Source organism: Myotis davidii, unplaced genomic scaffold, assembly GCF_000327345.1.
Source record: "Myotis davidii unplaced genomic scaffold, ASM32734v1 scaffold133, whole genome shotgun sequence".
Taxonomy (NCBI): domain Eukaryota; kingdom Metazoa; phylum Chordata; class Mammalia; order Chiroptera; family Vespertilionidae; genus Myotis; species Myotis davidii.
The window spans coordinates 1,970,740-1,982,621 of record NW_006284732.1 but is presented as its reverse complement, the minus strand read 5'-3'; the positions used below and the strand labels follow the sequence as shown (position 1 = coordinate 1,982,621).

General features: G+C 44.1%; 1 protein-coding gene across 1 annotated transcript in view; it reads left to right on the top strand.

Moving 5' to 3' along the window:
* Positions 1-376: 376 nt before the first annotated feature.
* MBNL2 (muscleblind like splicing regulator 2) overlaps positions 377-11,882 on the top strand; it is a 172,958-nt gene continuing 161,452 nt past the window's right edge. Inside the window, exon 1 of the mRNA XM_015557598.1 lies at positions 377-593. The gene's annotated coding sequence lies outside the window, so the exon portion shown is untranslated. The remainder of the gene's footprint in view (positions 594-11,882) is intronic.

Here is an 11,882-nt window from a genome sequence, read left to right as displayed (position 1 = left end):
TTGGTCAAATGGGATCATGACTTCGGTTTCATGTACAACCTGGATTTCTTGGGGAACTGCGGAGTTTTGTCTTTTCAAAGTATTCCCAGGGCAGCCACACGCTTTGGGCTGGCTGTCTTCAAGGGTGTTCTCTCCAGCTACCCCTCTCTCTGCTCTGCCAATTATGTGCCACTCTGTCTGGGTGCTAGGATTGCTTTCTTCTGAGAGGGAAATTCCTCTTTCATCAGTATGGATGCACTGTTTTCACACACTGCAAGTGCTGTGTTGCTGTGTCAGTCATCCTATTAGGGCCAGTTTCAGACGAGTAGGGCTGACGAACTGGCTGGGGATTGGCTGCCTACAGCTGGGAGGGATTTGTCGGAAGGGAGGGCTGCAGCTTACAGCAACAGAGTTTAGACTGTCTTTGCTTCATCATCTGAAGGCAAAATTTTCCAGCGAAGGCAGACGGCGCTCAGAGTACAATAAACAGGGAAGGAGAACTATTTACATGGAAATTTCTTCCTCAGGATGCCGGGGAGAAGCCTGGGCCGCTGGATTCTGCCAGATGTTCCTGGGATTACTGTAAAAGGGAAGGAGAGGCAGAGCTAAACAAGGTAGGAGAATCACCCCCCCACACCACCTCTTCTTCTTCTTCTTCTTTTTTTTTTTTTGAATGTTTAAAGAGTTTGCTGCAGTATGCTGCATTCCGTGTGTGTGGCTTCGGGGAGCCGGGGAAACTGGATTCCACTGATTCGAATGTAATACTTGCAGGGGACCCTGGAGTTTTACGTAACATTTTGATTTGAGAAAAAGAAATGGCAAAGCTTGAATCTATGCCGCCTGTTCGGCAGTGTGGCATAAAACGAGTTTTTATTCAACGACGAGATCCATTTGTTGTTCGACACACACACACAAAATGAATTCTTGAGAGCATTCTTTTTTGTTGTTGTTACAGGAAATTTCATACTGCCATAGTTAGCTCCTGAATAAATAAAGTTTACACGGCTCCTATGATGTGAAAATAGACTTGTAATTAAGGGGGGAGGGGGAACACTTCGTCTAAATAATCATTGGTTGAATGTTTAGCCCCCAAATATATGTATTTGTCGGAAATTAGGGATCCACCTAGCTCTCTAATGCCACAGCTTTCATTTGGTTTCAAAAGCACAGTTTTCACAAGCTAAGAGGTAGCTTTCTGACAAGTTTTGGATACTGTAGCTCAATGTTTACACTTTTCCTGGCATGTCGGAGCCTTTGTTTCCAGCTTAAAAGTGGAACATTATATTCAAAAGTAAAGCGGGGTTAATAACGCTTACTGCAATTATCTGATCTTTATGCATTTTTAATGAGAACACACAGCCAGCAGAATAATTTAATGAGGGCAGCTAGCTTTTAAAGCTGTGTTTTCACTCTGCCGAACCATATCAACTTTCTTGCCGAGAAACAGCACCGAGAAATAATGGAGAAGATTGATTTATAACACGCTTGGCCCAAGACAAGGGGAGGATATATTTGTTAAAGGATTCTTTCTGCCCTCTTCCGTTTTCAATTTCTGCCAGGCATGAGGAAACTGTGCCTTTTTGTTAGGCCTCAGAAGCATGTGTTTACAATAAATGTGTAACATTTTTAGAATAGTTAGCAAGCACTGAAGCAAAGAAAAAAATCCGACTTGCCTGCCCACCACCACCATGAGAGCGCTTCCAGAAGCATTGCTATCCTTTTAAAAGACAAAGGTTTAGTGGAAAGCAATTTGCTAATTGAGTCATAGGTGCATTTGGGGAGATAATAAAGTAACAACAACAAAAAAAGGGCGGACGTGCTTATAATCTTTAAATAAGATGAAGTTTCTCCAGTTTTCCTGAGTGTTTTACGAGGACCCGTGGAAGCACTCATTTCATTAAGGCAATGCCACGTAGATTCTTCTAGACCCACTGTTTTCACTTTCAAGGAGAAGTGCAGGACACTAGCCCAGAACTTCTGACGTCATCTCCCAACTATTTCTGCTGTGTGTTCTTTTATTCAGGCTGGTGGAGGGGAGTGCTTCTTTATGTCCTGGCCAGGAACAGTCCAACTCTCCCTTGGCAGGTCTTGAGTTATGTCTTCATATTTTAGCCCGTCCTTTCTAAACCCTGAACCGATCTCCCGCATAAACAGGACATCTTCCCCCTACCTGCCTTGGACCGGGTGCGTGAGAGCAGGTTCTCTGCAGGGTTCTGGCTGCACTGGCGAGAGGCAGTGGGTAGCGGAACGCGGCCCAACTGCCCTTTGGTGCAGCCCAGCACTGCCACAGTCCCGATGGCCCGGTTCCCACTCCCTCCTTCCCCCCAGCCACTATTCAGGACCCAGGTTATGCCACCAAGCTCACAGCCGGTTGTGATGGTGGGAATTGCTGTTTTTATTTAAAGAGCAGAAGGCCGCGGTGCAGAAAGGACCAGAGGAAGGGCAGTCCAATACTGCAAGTGTTAATCCAGGGTCACAGGTGGCATTGTTGGGGGCAGACATCAGGGGGTGGCTAGTGTCTAATAAGGGGTCCTTGAAGAAAGGATTTCCATCAGAACAGATTGCAGTTCTCAGAGTTCCCGGTTCTAGTTGGCATCCTCTTTCGAACTGCACTGCTTATGTAGCCTTGAGCAAGTGCCCACCTCACTGTTTCTTCTCTCTTAATACAATTGAGTAATACTTGCTACGCTTCGCCTCAGAATTCTATCATTTTGAGAGGCCTTGACTTTGTACCAACAAAAAAACAAAAGTTGTTTGTCTCTTGGCCCAATGAGCTATTTCAGGTACAAAGGGATAAACATTATTGGTAAATGTCTTAAGGTATTACAATATATAGACATATACACAAAACCCTTCCCTCTACTTTGTGCTCATGTACATTTTCTAGGGATATTTATTCTTAGACTAACTGATAAAATTTGCAAGGAAATCAGAGCTTGGCTGCTTGCATTTTCTCCATCGATCTAATGGAATATACCAGGAGCTGTGTGCACCAGACTATTTCAGACTTCGGCTCTGTAGTGCCTCAGCGCATTTAGTGCTATTCTTTTGCTTTGACTTTTGCATTAAATTTGTGAAAGTAGAACGAAGAAGAGAGCAAATAAGAGGAAAGGAGGAAAATATGCTTGCAGACTATACTGGTGATGCAGCTCTACCGGTTAACAGCCTGCCTTCTCTCTGCTAGTTGTTGTAATTTGCTGTTGCTATGGTGAAAACAAATCAATATCACATGGTTACCAGCCAGTCCCGTGCTCAGGGAGCGCCACAGAAATTCAAGATCAGGTACTCAAGATCCCAAGCAAGAATTGGGAGAAGAGGATTTGGATATGAAGCTTAAGAGAATTCTTTATGGTAGACTGACAAGGCTCAATCTGGCATGCGTTTTCTCTTCTGGAAGGAAGGCATATTGATTTGTTTACATTTTTCATTTCTCAAAAGGACAAAATATATTATGAACAGAGAAGTGGGCTGGTAACACTGCAAGGGGCAAAGGATTCTGATTAATGGGAAGGTTGGTGTAACTGCTGGCATGTTGATTGTTGAAAACATAGTTTGGGGACCTTTCAGATTCCCAGGTACAAAGGTACCAGACAGCTGGCACGGTCAGTAGCAAAGTCTAGGGAAAGCTATGGACCCAAAGTCAGGCCTGGAGGGGAGCGGAGGAAAGGTCACTCAGCTCATTTCACAAAATCTGCGGGAGGTCCAACCCAAAGGCCCAGCAAGGGAGGCAAAGAAGTGGCTGTAAGGGGAAGGAGAGGTGTCATGTGCCCAGGCATTCTTTCTGGAATGGTTGGCTGAACCTGATGGCCACAGTTGCTCCCTGCTGTGTGGAGCCCAAAAGTTGGTATTTTGTGCTTTGGTTTCTCTCTGAAGAATAAGGCTTGCCCTAACTAGTTTGGCTCAGTGGATAGAGCATCGGCCTGGGGACTGAAAGGTCCCAGGTTCGATTCCAGTCAGGGGCATGTACCTTGGTTGCGGGCACATCCCCAGTAGGGGGTGTGCAGGAGGCAGCTGATCTATGTTTCCCATTGATGTTTCTAAGTCTCTATCCCTCTCCCTTCCTCTCTGTAAAAAAAAATCAATAAAATATATTTTTTAAAAAAAGAATAAGGCAGGAAGACTCGGGTGGGCTTTGCAGATGACTTACAACACTGTTTTGCTGCCTTTTACTCAGCTCAGGGTTTGTTTTTTTAATGTGTGCAAACTGTTAGTTGCGGCTCCGGTGATATTCATAGGAAGGAGTCCTGGGTGGTGTCATGGCTGGGTCTGCCTCCAGCTGCTCAGCATTGTTTAGCCCAGATAGTCACATCTCTGCTGCTGAGAGTGAAAATACCTGTGATAGGTAAGGCCCTAGGGTTTCTTCTGAGCACCTGAGTCACAGGGTTGATGGACGAGTTTCCAGCTGCCCTGCTCTCCTCAATATGGCAAGAACTCTTGGTAATAGAAGTGGATCCACTGATTGACCTCTATGCTCTGACAAAGAGTGCATTGTCCGGGAGATCCTCGGTCGGTATATTCTATCAATCAGTCAACAAGTGTTTATTAAACACCTCTTGGGTTGTCTGGCTTTTGCTGCTTGGTTAGAACAAGTCAATCACCCAATACCTGATTTTGTGCGTGTGAAAAATAAAGGACAAGAAAGAAATGATGACAAATTGTAAGTTTCAAAGACTTTAATAACTAATGTTAATTTAACATTGATAACAATCAGGCACTAATTGTATGCTTGAGATAATTTTGGTGTTTGGAGGAGAATAAGAGAAGGAATTTTGAGTTTTAAATATCTATATGTACTTTATTTACCTCCATTATAGTTCTCAGCATAAATGCTGTTTAGATAACAGAAAGATGTAAGATGAGCAGTAGACATATGAGAATGATGTCTCCCTAAAAATCCAATATATAAGGCTGCTGAGAGCAATCACCCAGTCTCAGCAAATTGATATTTAGCCCCAAAGTGACAGGGGACCATGGGCACATCAACTAAAAAGCCGTAACCACGAGTCAACAAAAGGAAATCCTAGACCCTCTCCCACACTTCTGAGCCTCGGGGTGCCTGGGAAGACCCTAATGCAATTATCTCACCCCTCCAATCCCAGTAAGGAAATCTGACTCCTGACCCTGGAGGATTAAACTTCCTCCCTTTCCCGCCCCCCTTAAATGCATATAAGCCTAACCAATGGACACAGACACCAGGGGGGGTGAGGGCAGAGTGGGGGGCTGGGGGAGCAATGAGGGGATAAGGGCACATATGTAATACCTTAATCAATAAAGGAAAAAAATAATTACAAGTAGAAAAAATCTATTTTCCACTTAACTCATCCCCCACCCCTATTTTTTACCCTAACATCAAAATTAGTATGTATTTTTTTAGGTAGAGGCAAGCTGCAAGGTAAGGGACCCAGTTTGGGGGAGAGCTAGGAGAAGAGATCTGATGTAACTAACAAGCTTGAAGAATTCTTTTCAGCTCTGGGTCTTGGCCAACAGATGGGCAGCTTCTATGATTTGTGAGCATTTACGGCAAGCTGGTTGCTGTAGAAGAGCTTTGGGGGTGGCAAGCCACCCCAGAAGACAGAAGGAGGAGGCAGGAAACAAGGGAAACACCCCAGGTCCCTGGTCCTAAATAGTTTGCAATCCACAATCGCTGGGGAACAAGATACTTACAAACAAGATAAGAATAGGTCAGCACCCCAGTGTCTCCAGAAGGGTAATTAACGTATGCGTAGCTCCTTACTCTTTACAAAGGGCTTTCACAGACATTATCTCAATTAACAGCTCGAACAGGGGAGTAAGAAACCAGGGGCCTAGCATTAGAGCCCTCTCGTGCACTAGACAAAGCTCCTGGAGGAGAGGAGTTATAAATTGGATTTTAAAACTTTTATTCATTTTTTTTCAGTGTTGAATTACCTTTAAACTTGAAGAACAAAAAAAAAAAACCCTTAGAAATGTCCCTGGTACATGTGTGCGTGTCACTATTTCCTGTCCCCAAATGCTTTCTTGGACAACAAGTCCATTTAGAACTAGTACAGTAGGCAGCCTAGATGCCGAGTAGGAGCAAGGGGAGAGGTTGATTGGCTTCACTTCCTCAGCTCTGACCGCCTAGGCGGCATCAGGGGACAAAACCTATCCTGGCTTCACACCCCATCCCAGCCACACAGTAGCAAGGTGAGTTTGGCTGTGGATGGCAGGGAGGTGTTTCTAGAACGTAAAATTCATTAATGGTTGTCAAATGGCCTGCAGGTTGGGGAAAAATCAAAGTCAACAATGGCACCAAAATTCAAAATATTCCATTTGCTCATGAGAGAATCTTATTGAGTTCTCTTATGCCTGCTAAAGGGGTGAGGGTACAGGGGGAAATTAATATTTTAGTGGCATGCATTATAAACTAGATGCTTTACACACATAGCTCATGTAATTTGAACCTTAGGTGAACCCCATGAAGTTATCACTATCCCCACAAAGTTAATGCAGGCCAATAGGAGAAGAGAATTCGGAAAGATTCTGTAACGCACCCATGATCCCATGGCTAATACTTGGCAGAACCAGGATTTAAACTCGGGTCCAGTCATGCCTCTGAGTTCTACAGTTAGGTGACACTCTGTTATCAGCTGAGCAAGTAAAATTGAGAAAATAAAAATAATTCACTTGCAGGAGGAAATAAAAGCTGGAGGTGGAAGTAGGAGGTCAATGACTTTAGAAACTCCAGATGTACTTTATATAATTTACATTCTAATACATAAATACCTTGTGTAATAATAACAATAATGGGTTTTTTTTATCACATATCATTTTAGTTTTTTACTTGTCTCTTTTAATGATCACATGATTCCCTTTTGGCCCCCATTTTATAAATTAAATAAAAGTGGAATTTTAGTGAGGTTAAATGTATGTGTGAAAAATCTCACTAGCTAAAAAGTAGAAAAGTTAGTCCTCAAAACTGCCTCTAAGTGAAATGACCCTGCAGGCTGACTTGGAGTTTTCTTGTAATGGATGTTGCAGACTGGAGTGGAGCCCACACGGAGCAATTTTGGGAAGACAGTAGTGTTTTTTAATTAAGATATTGGATTATTTTTTTCAATCTTTAAATTTCTGGCATCCTAGATGTATGCTTCAATTAATCAACTAAAAAGTATTATATTATATCAGCGGTTTACTACTTGTAATTTTAAATGCTCTGGGAGTTCAGGAAAGTAGAACTCTGTTTGGGCAGAATGGAGAAGCAGGTAAGACTTCATGGAGGGAGAGCTACTTCCTCTACCTCTGAATGGGTCTATTTTTTCTAGAGATCAGGTTTTCTAAGATGGGATAGCTACACCCCAAGCCTAGGGCAAGATCATTCTCTAGGCAATGAAAAGAAATAGTTGAACTTATATCTTATATGTGACTTAGCTCATCCTTTTAAAATGTCAACTTTCTTGTATGTTTGATGATGTATGTAAAGCATTAGTATTGTTATGCAATAATAACATTTGTAAATAAGTAAGTAGCCTGGTAAGATTGTTCTTGCTCAAAAGTAGTTTTTCTAATTAGGGGGGATTTGGTCAAAAACGGTTTGGAGAGTACCGTAGTCAAAATCAGAAATGAAGGTCACCTTGAGAAGGAAGAACAGCATGATATGATGTAGGGGCCAATGTGGATCTTGACTTGGGAGAATAGGGATTAAATGTTGGTCAGTAGTAAGAAATAAGGTTGGATAGAATCAGGGAAGTCAGAAAGTGGAAGACATGGAGAGCCACGTGGAGGAGTTTAAATTCATTACAAGCAACATCACACCTATCTTACTGCCTAATAAGGAGTAAGATAAGACTTCTAAGATAAGGTTAGAGGTTAGAAGATTTGTAACAAGAGATGCCACTAGCCAGAAACCTTTTGAAATATTCCAGGCATGACGTGGGAAGGAGTTGGATTCATAGGGTTATACAAGGATGGCAAATCTGTCCTGAAGGAAAAATAATAGAAGCTATAAGAGCTTAGAAGAGTATAAACAACATTGGAGTTTTTGCAGGAGAAATATTGACACAAAAATGGGAGGTAGATAGAAAAGGGGACCAATCAGAGTAAATGGGGTCAGGGAAGGGAGGGTGAAGATGAGTTCTGAGTTCTGGTAATGGTGTCTTTACCTAATGATATGGCCGTCCCAGTGGGATAGCCCATAGACACTTGACCATGTGGGAATGGAGAACAGCTTAGACACCAGGCTGCAAATGTAAACGGAGACACATCTGTGTTGAAGTCATTGTTGAGGACATGGGTACTCACTACCTCGCATTAGAAGATGACATGAAAGGAGACAGGCTGATAACCAAGGAGGAGCCTTGGGGAAGACTGCTGGGGCCTAGAAGAGAATATGAGCTGGCAAAGGATCAGGAAAACAAATACCCACACAAGAGCCAAACTGTCAATCAAAAAGTGAGCAACCAAGACTTTTAAGTGCCATATATTGGTTAGAGACACAGACTGTTAGCTGCATAAGGAGAACTTGGTAACTGTATCTTTCTTATAGATAGTTGACATTTTACGTAGTAAATCTTCACTATTAACCAAAAGAAAGCATTTAAAAACAATGGTTATCAAGACTTCTGCAACTGTACTTCAAAATATAAATTTTGGGGGTGTAATCAGTGAGGGCAGTGATTCCAGAGTGACTGGAGGTATAACTGGACACTAGTCATCTTATTCTCAAAGACCTAACTAAGGCTTCATTTATTCCTGGACCTCGTACGCCTCAGTTGAACGCAGCCATAAGGACTGCTCTGAAGAAAATGAGAAAGCCCTCAGTGTGCACATGGTTGAAGACCTCATACCACATACTGTGACTAAACCAGAGCAGCACTTCTCAGACTCAGGTGCACAGCAAATCACTTGGGGATCTAATTAAAAATGTTGATTCTGATTTAGTAGATCTGGAGTGGGGCCAAGATTCTGCATTTCGAGGAAGCTCCCCAATGATGGAGGTGCCGCTCATCGAGAGGCTAGAACACAGCGGTGACTCTGCTAGTATAAATGTAAATGGCGGCAGCCCCCTGGGTTTGAGATGGTTTCAAAGGAGTGCTCCCTAAGGCTGGGGGCCAGGACCTACCTCCTCAACACTGGAGGCCTATTCAAGCTGCTCAGGCTGGGAGTGGAGCTAAGCTTGACGTCACTGATCCCAGGAGCCTTGCAACAAAGCTTCTGTAGTCAAGGGCGTGAAGGGAGGGACTTAGCAGTTTCAAGCTGTCTGTGGCTGCAGACAGCCGGTCTGTGGCTGCCTCTCCATGCCTGCGATGGCGGTCTTCTCTGTGGACACATACTCTCAACCAATTGTTCAGGGGACTTGCTTACTGCCTCCAGAGAAAGCTAGTGTGTTTCTTTACATGTCTGTCCCAGAGATTTATTTCCCCCCTATGAAATACATATGTTCAAAATCAGCTTTAGATTTTTTTTTTCTGTAGACAGTGGTCAGAACTGGAGCCTGCGAGTCTGACGCGCCTACTTCAGTCCACACCCTCCATGGGTGAGTTCAGGGAAGTCAAACAAACTCATGTTTCCCTTAAAATATAGATAATACAATTCTCCCCTCATTATCTCCAAGGAATATGAAGAGTAAGAGCAAGTGTTGTATGCAATTAAATTGCATGAGTATAAAAATTCTAGTTTTAAAGTCTTGCAATGTAAAGACCATGAGAAGTCTTGCCTCTTGCTTTGTGTCCACCCGTCTTCCCTCCTCTGGAGTGCTTCATTTCCCTCTATGTCCCCCAGGAGGCCCCCTCTTCCCCAGAGCCAGGAGTCCAGCTAAACTGATTTAAAGGAAGCCTTCACTGCCCAGATGCCCACTTAGGCCACACACAAATGGCCAATATTTTTATGCACTTTGATTTTACAAATAACCTTTTAGGAAGGAAAGGGAGCAAATGTTTTTTGGGGGGTTTATTGAGTGCCTACTAGATGCCAAGCCCTCTGCTGAGAGCTTTATGTACAGCAAGTGAGTTAAACCTTTTTACAAAGAAAATAAAGTCCAAGGAGGCTGAGTTACTGGCCAAGGTCACACATGAACAAGCGACAGAGCCAGGGGTGAAACCCCAGTCGGTGGTCTCTAAACTTCCAGACCTGTCCTGGGGGGTTGTAGCGCCAAAGGGGCTTGCTTTAGAAAGCCTTCTCCCGCCTTTGTCCGCACTGTTAGCAGAACTCACTAAATAGTTAAATAGAACACAAGCAAGCAATTACTGGCCTAGGAGTCCTGCTCACAACGGGACTTGGTAAATGGCCAGGGTTGGCTAGAGCATCATCCCCATTATGACGGGGTGGCCTTCTCCTTACTCCTGAATCCCCTTCCTGTGTGCGCGCTGGAAGAGGCTTAAAGATCTTGGTATCTTACGGACACCTCAGATAGAGAGCGTATGCCAAAGCTCATTTTCAAGGGCGAGTCCTGCACAAGAGTGAGATGGGTTGTGTTGACGCGGCTCTGCTACTCTATGAGAATTCTTAGGAATCCCTTGTCTTCTCCATCAACTTCCCTCGTCAGGTGCAGGTCTGTGTTCTCTCCCCCGGGTCACCCGATCTCACAAGGGCATGTCCCTCACCTGCCTCTACATCTACCGGACTCTCTCTCCTCAGCCTCTCTTTTTTTTTTTCCCTCTGCTGACTCCTGCACTAACCCAGGGCCTCCTCCCCCAGGTTCTGTTCTCTCTGCCAAGGCCTACCTGGCATCCCTACTAAATGGCACACATAGATACCAGGCGTTTTTGGGTTGTATTCACACCTGCCTCTTAGCTGATAGAAAGGATTATTTATTTGCCCCCTTAGGAAGCCCATCATTTGAACCCTAAAGTATCAGCTTCCTGGCAGCCACCACAAAGACCATCCCCTCAGGAAACAAAACAAGCCCTATCTCTAGAGTTTCCCTGTTTCTTTTCTTTAAAGTTCCCTGTTGCAGCCAGGCTGCAATTAAGAGGCAGGATCAAAGGGACTGCCTGCCTCTGGGGCTGCTGGGACCTGCAGAGGCAGGTCTCTGTAACTCTTTCCTTCCCGTGACCTGCTGCGCCCAGGGCGTCTTTGTTCCTCTGGGCGCTTGGTGTCAGATCCGGGGAGCTGTGGGGCACACAGCAGAGCCAGCAGAGGAACTTTTCACACCACAAGGGATTCTGATAGCCCCTCCCTCCTGAGATTCCCCAACCAACAAAACCCACAAATACAACAGTGTGGTGATGGCCAGAGGAAGTGGGGCAGGGCTGGGTGGGGTGGGCAAAGGGGGAATGGGGGTATTTGTAATAGTGTCAACAATAACAATAAAACCAAAAACACCCACAAACATAAAATGAAAATCAGAAGGGAATCCCAAATTGGAAGGAGCGGAGCACTTGTCTAGCCTTGTTCATGTTTGCCCTCTGCCGTAGCCCTGACAAGCAATTTCTTTTCTTTTTAAAAAATATATTTTTATGATGTCAGAGAGGAAGGGAGAGGGAGCGAGAGATAAAAACATCAATGATGAGAGAGAATCATTGATTGGCTGCCTTCTGCACGCCCCATACTGGGGATGGAGCCTGCAACCCAGGAGGGGCAGGGGAAAGCTGATTGATGGTGGTAAGGTGGGGAGACAGACAGACAACTGTATAGGATGCTTTAAAATTATCTTCACTCCCAACAATAGTCTTGAGGCACCTCTGGAAATCTTTGGCAAGATGCTGGGCAATGACTTGCAAAGCTACCCATAAGCTGATTGATAGATATATATAGCATACACAGACACACGCACACACACACACACACACAAACACACACACACTTCTAAGGGAGGAAAAGCAGCTGACATCATTCTTGACTCTTTGGATATGTTTAATTGTTAAATAAGCATCATTGGAAAGATGGTAAATGTTCTCAAAGAAATCTAGAAGATGGCCAAAATGAAAATTGCAAGAGCATTGACA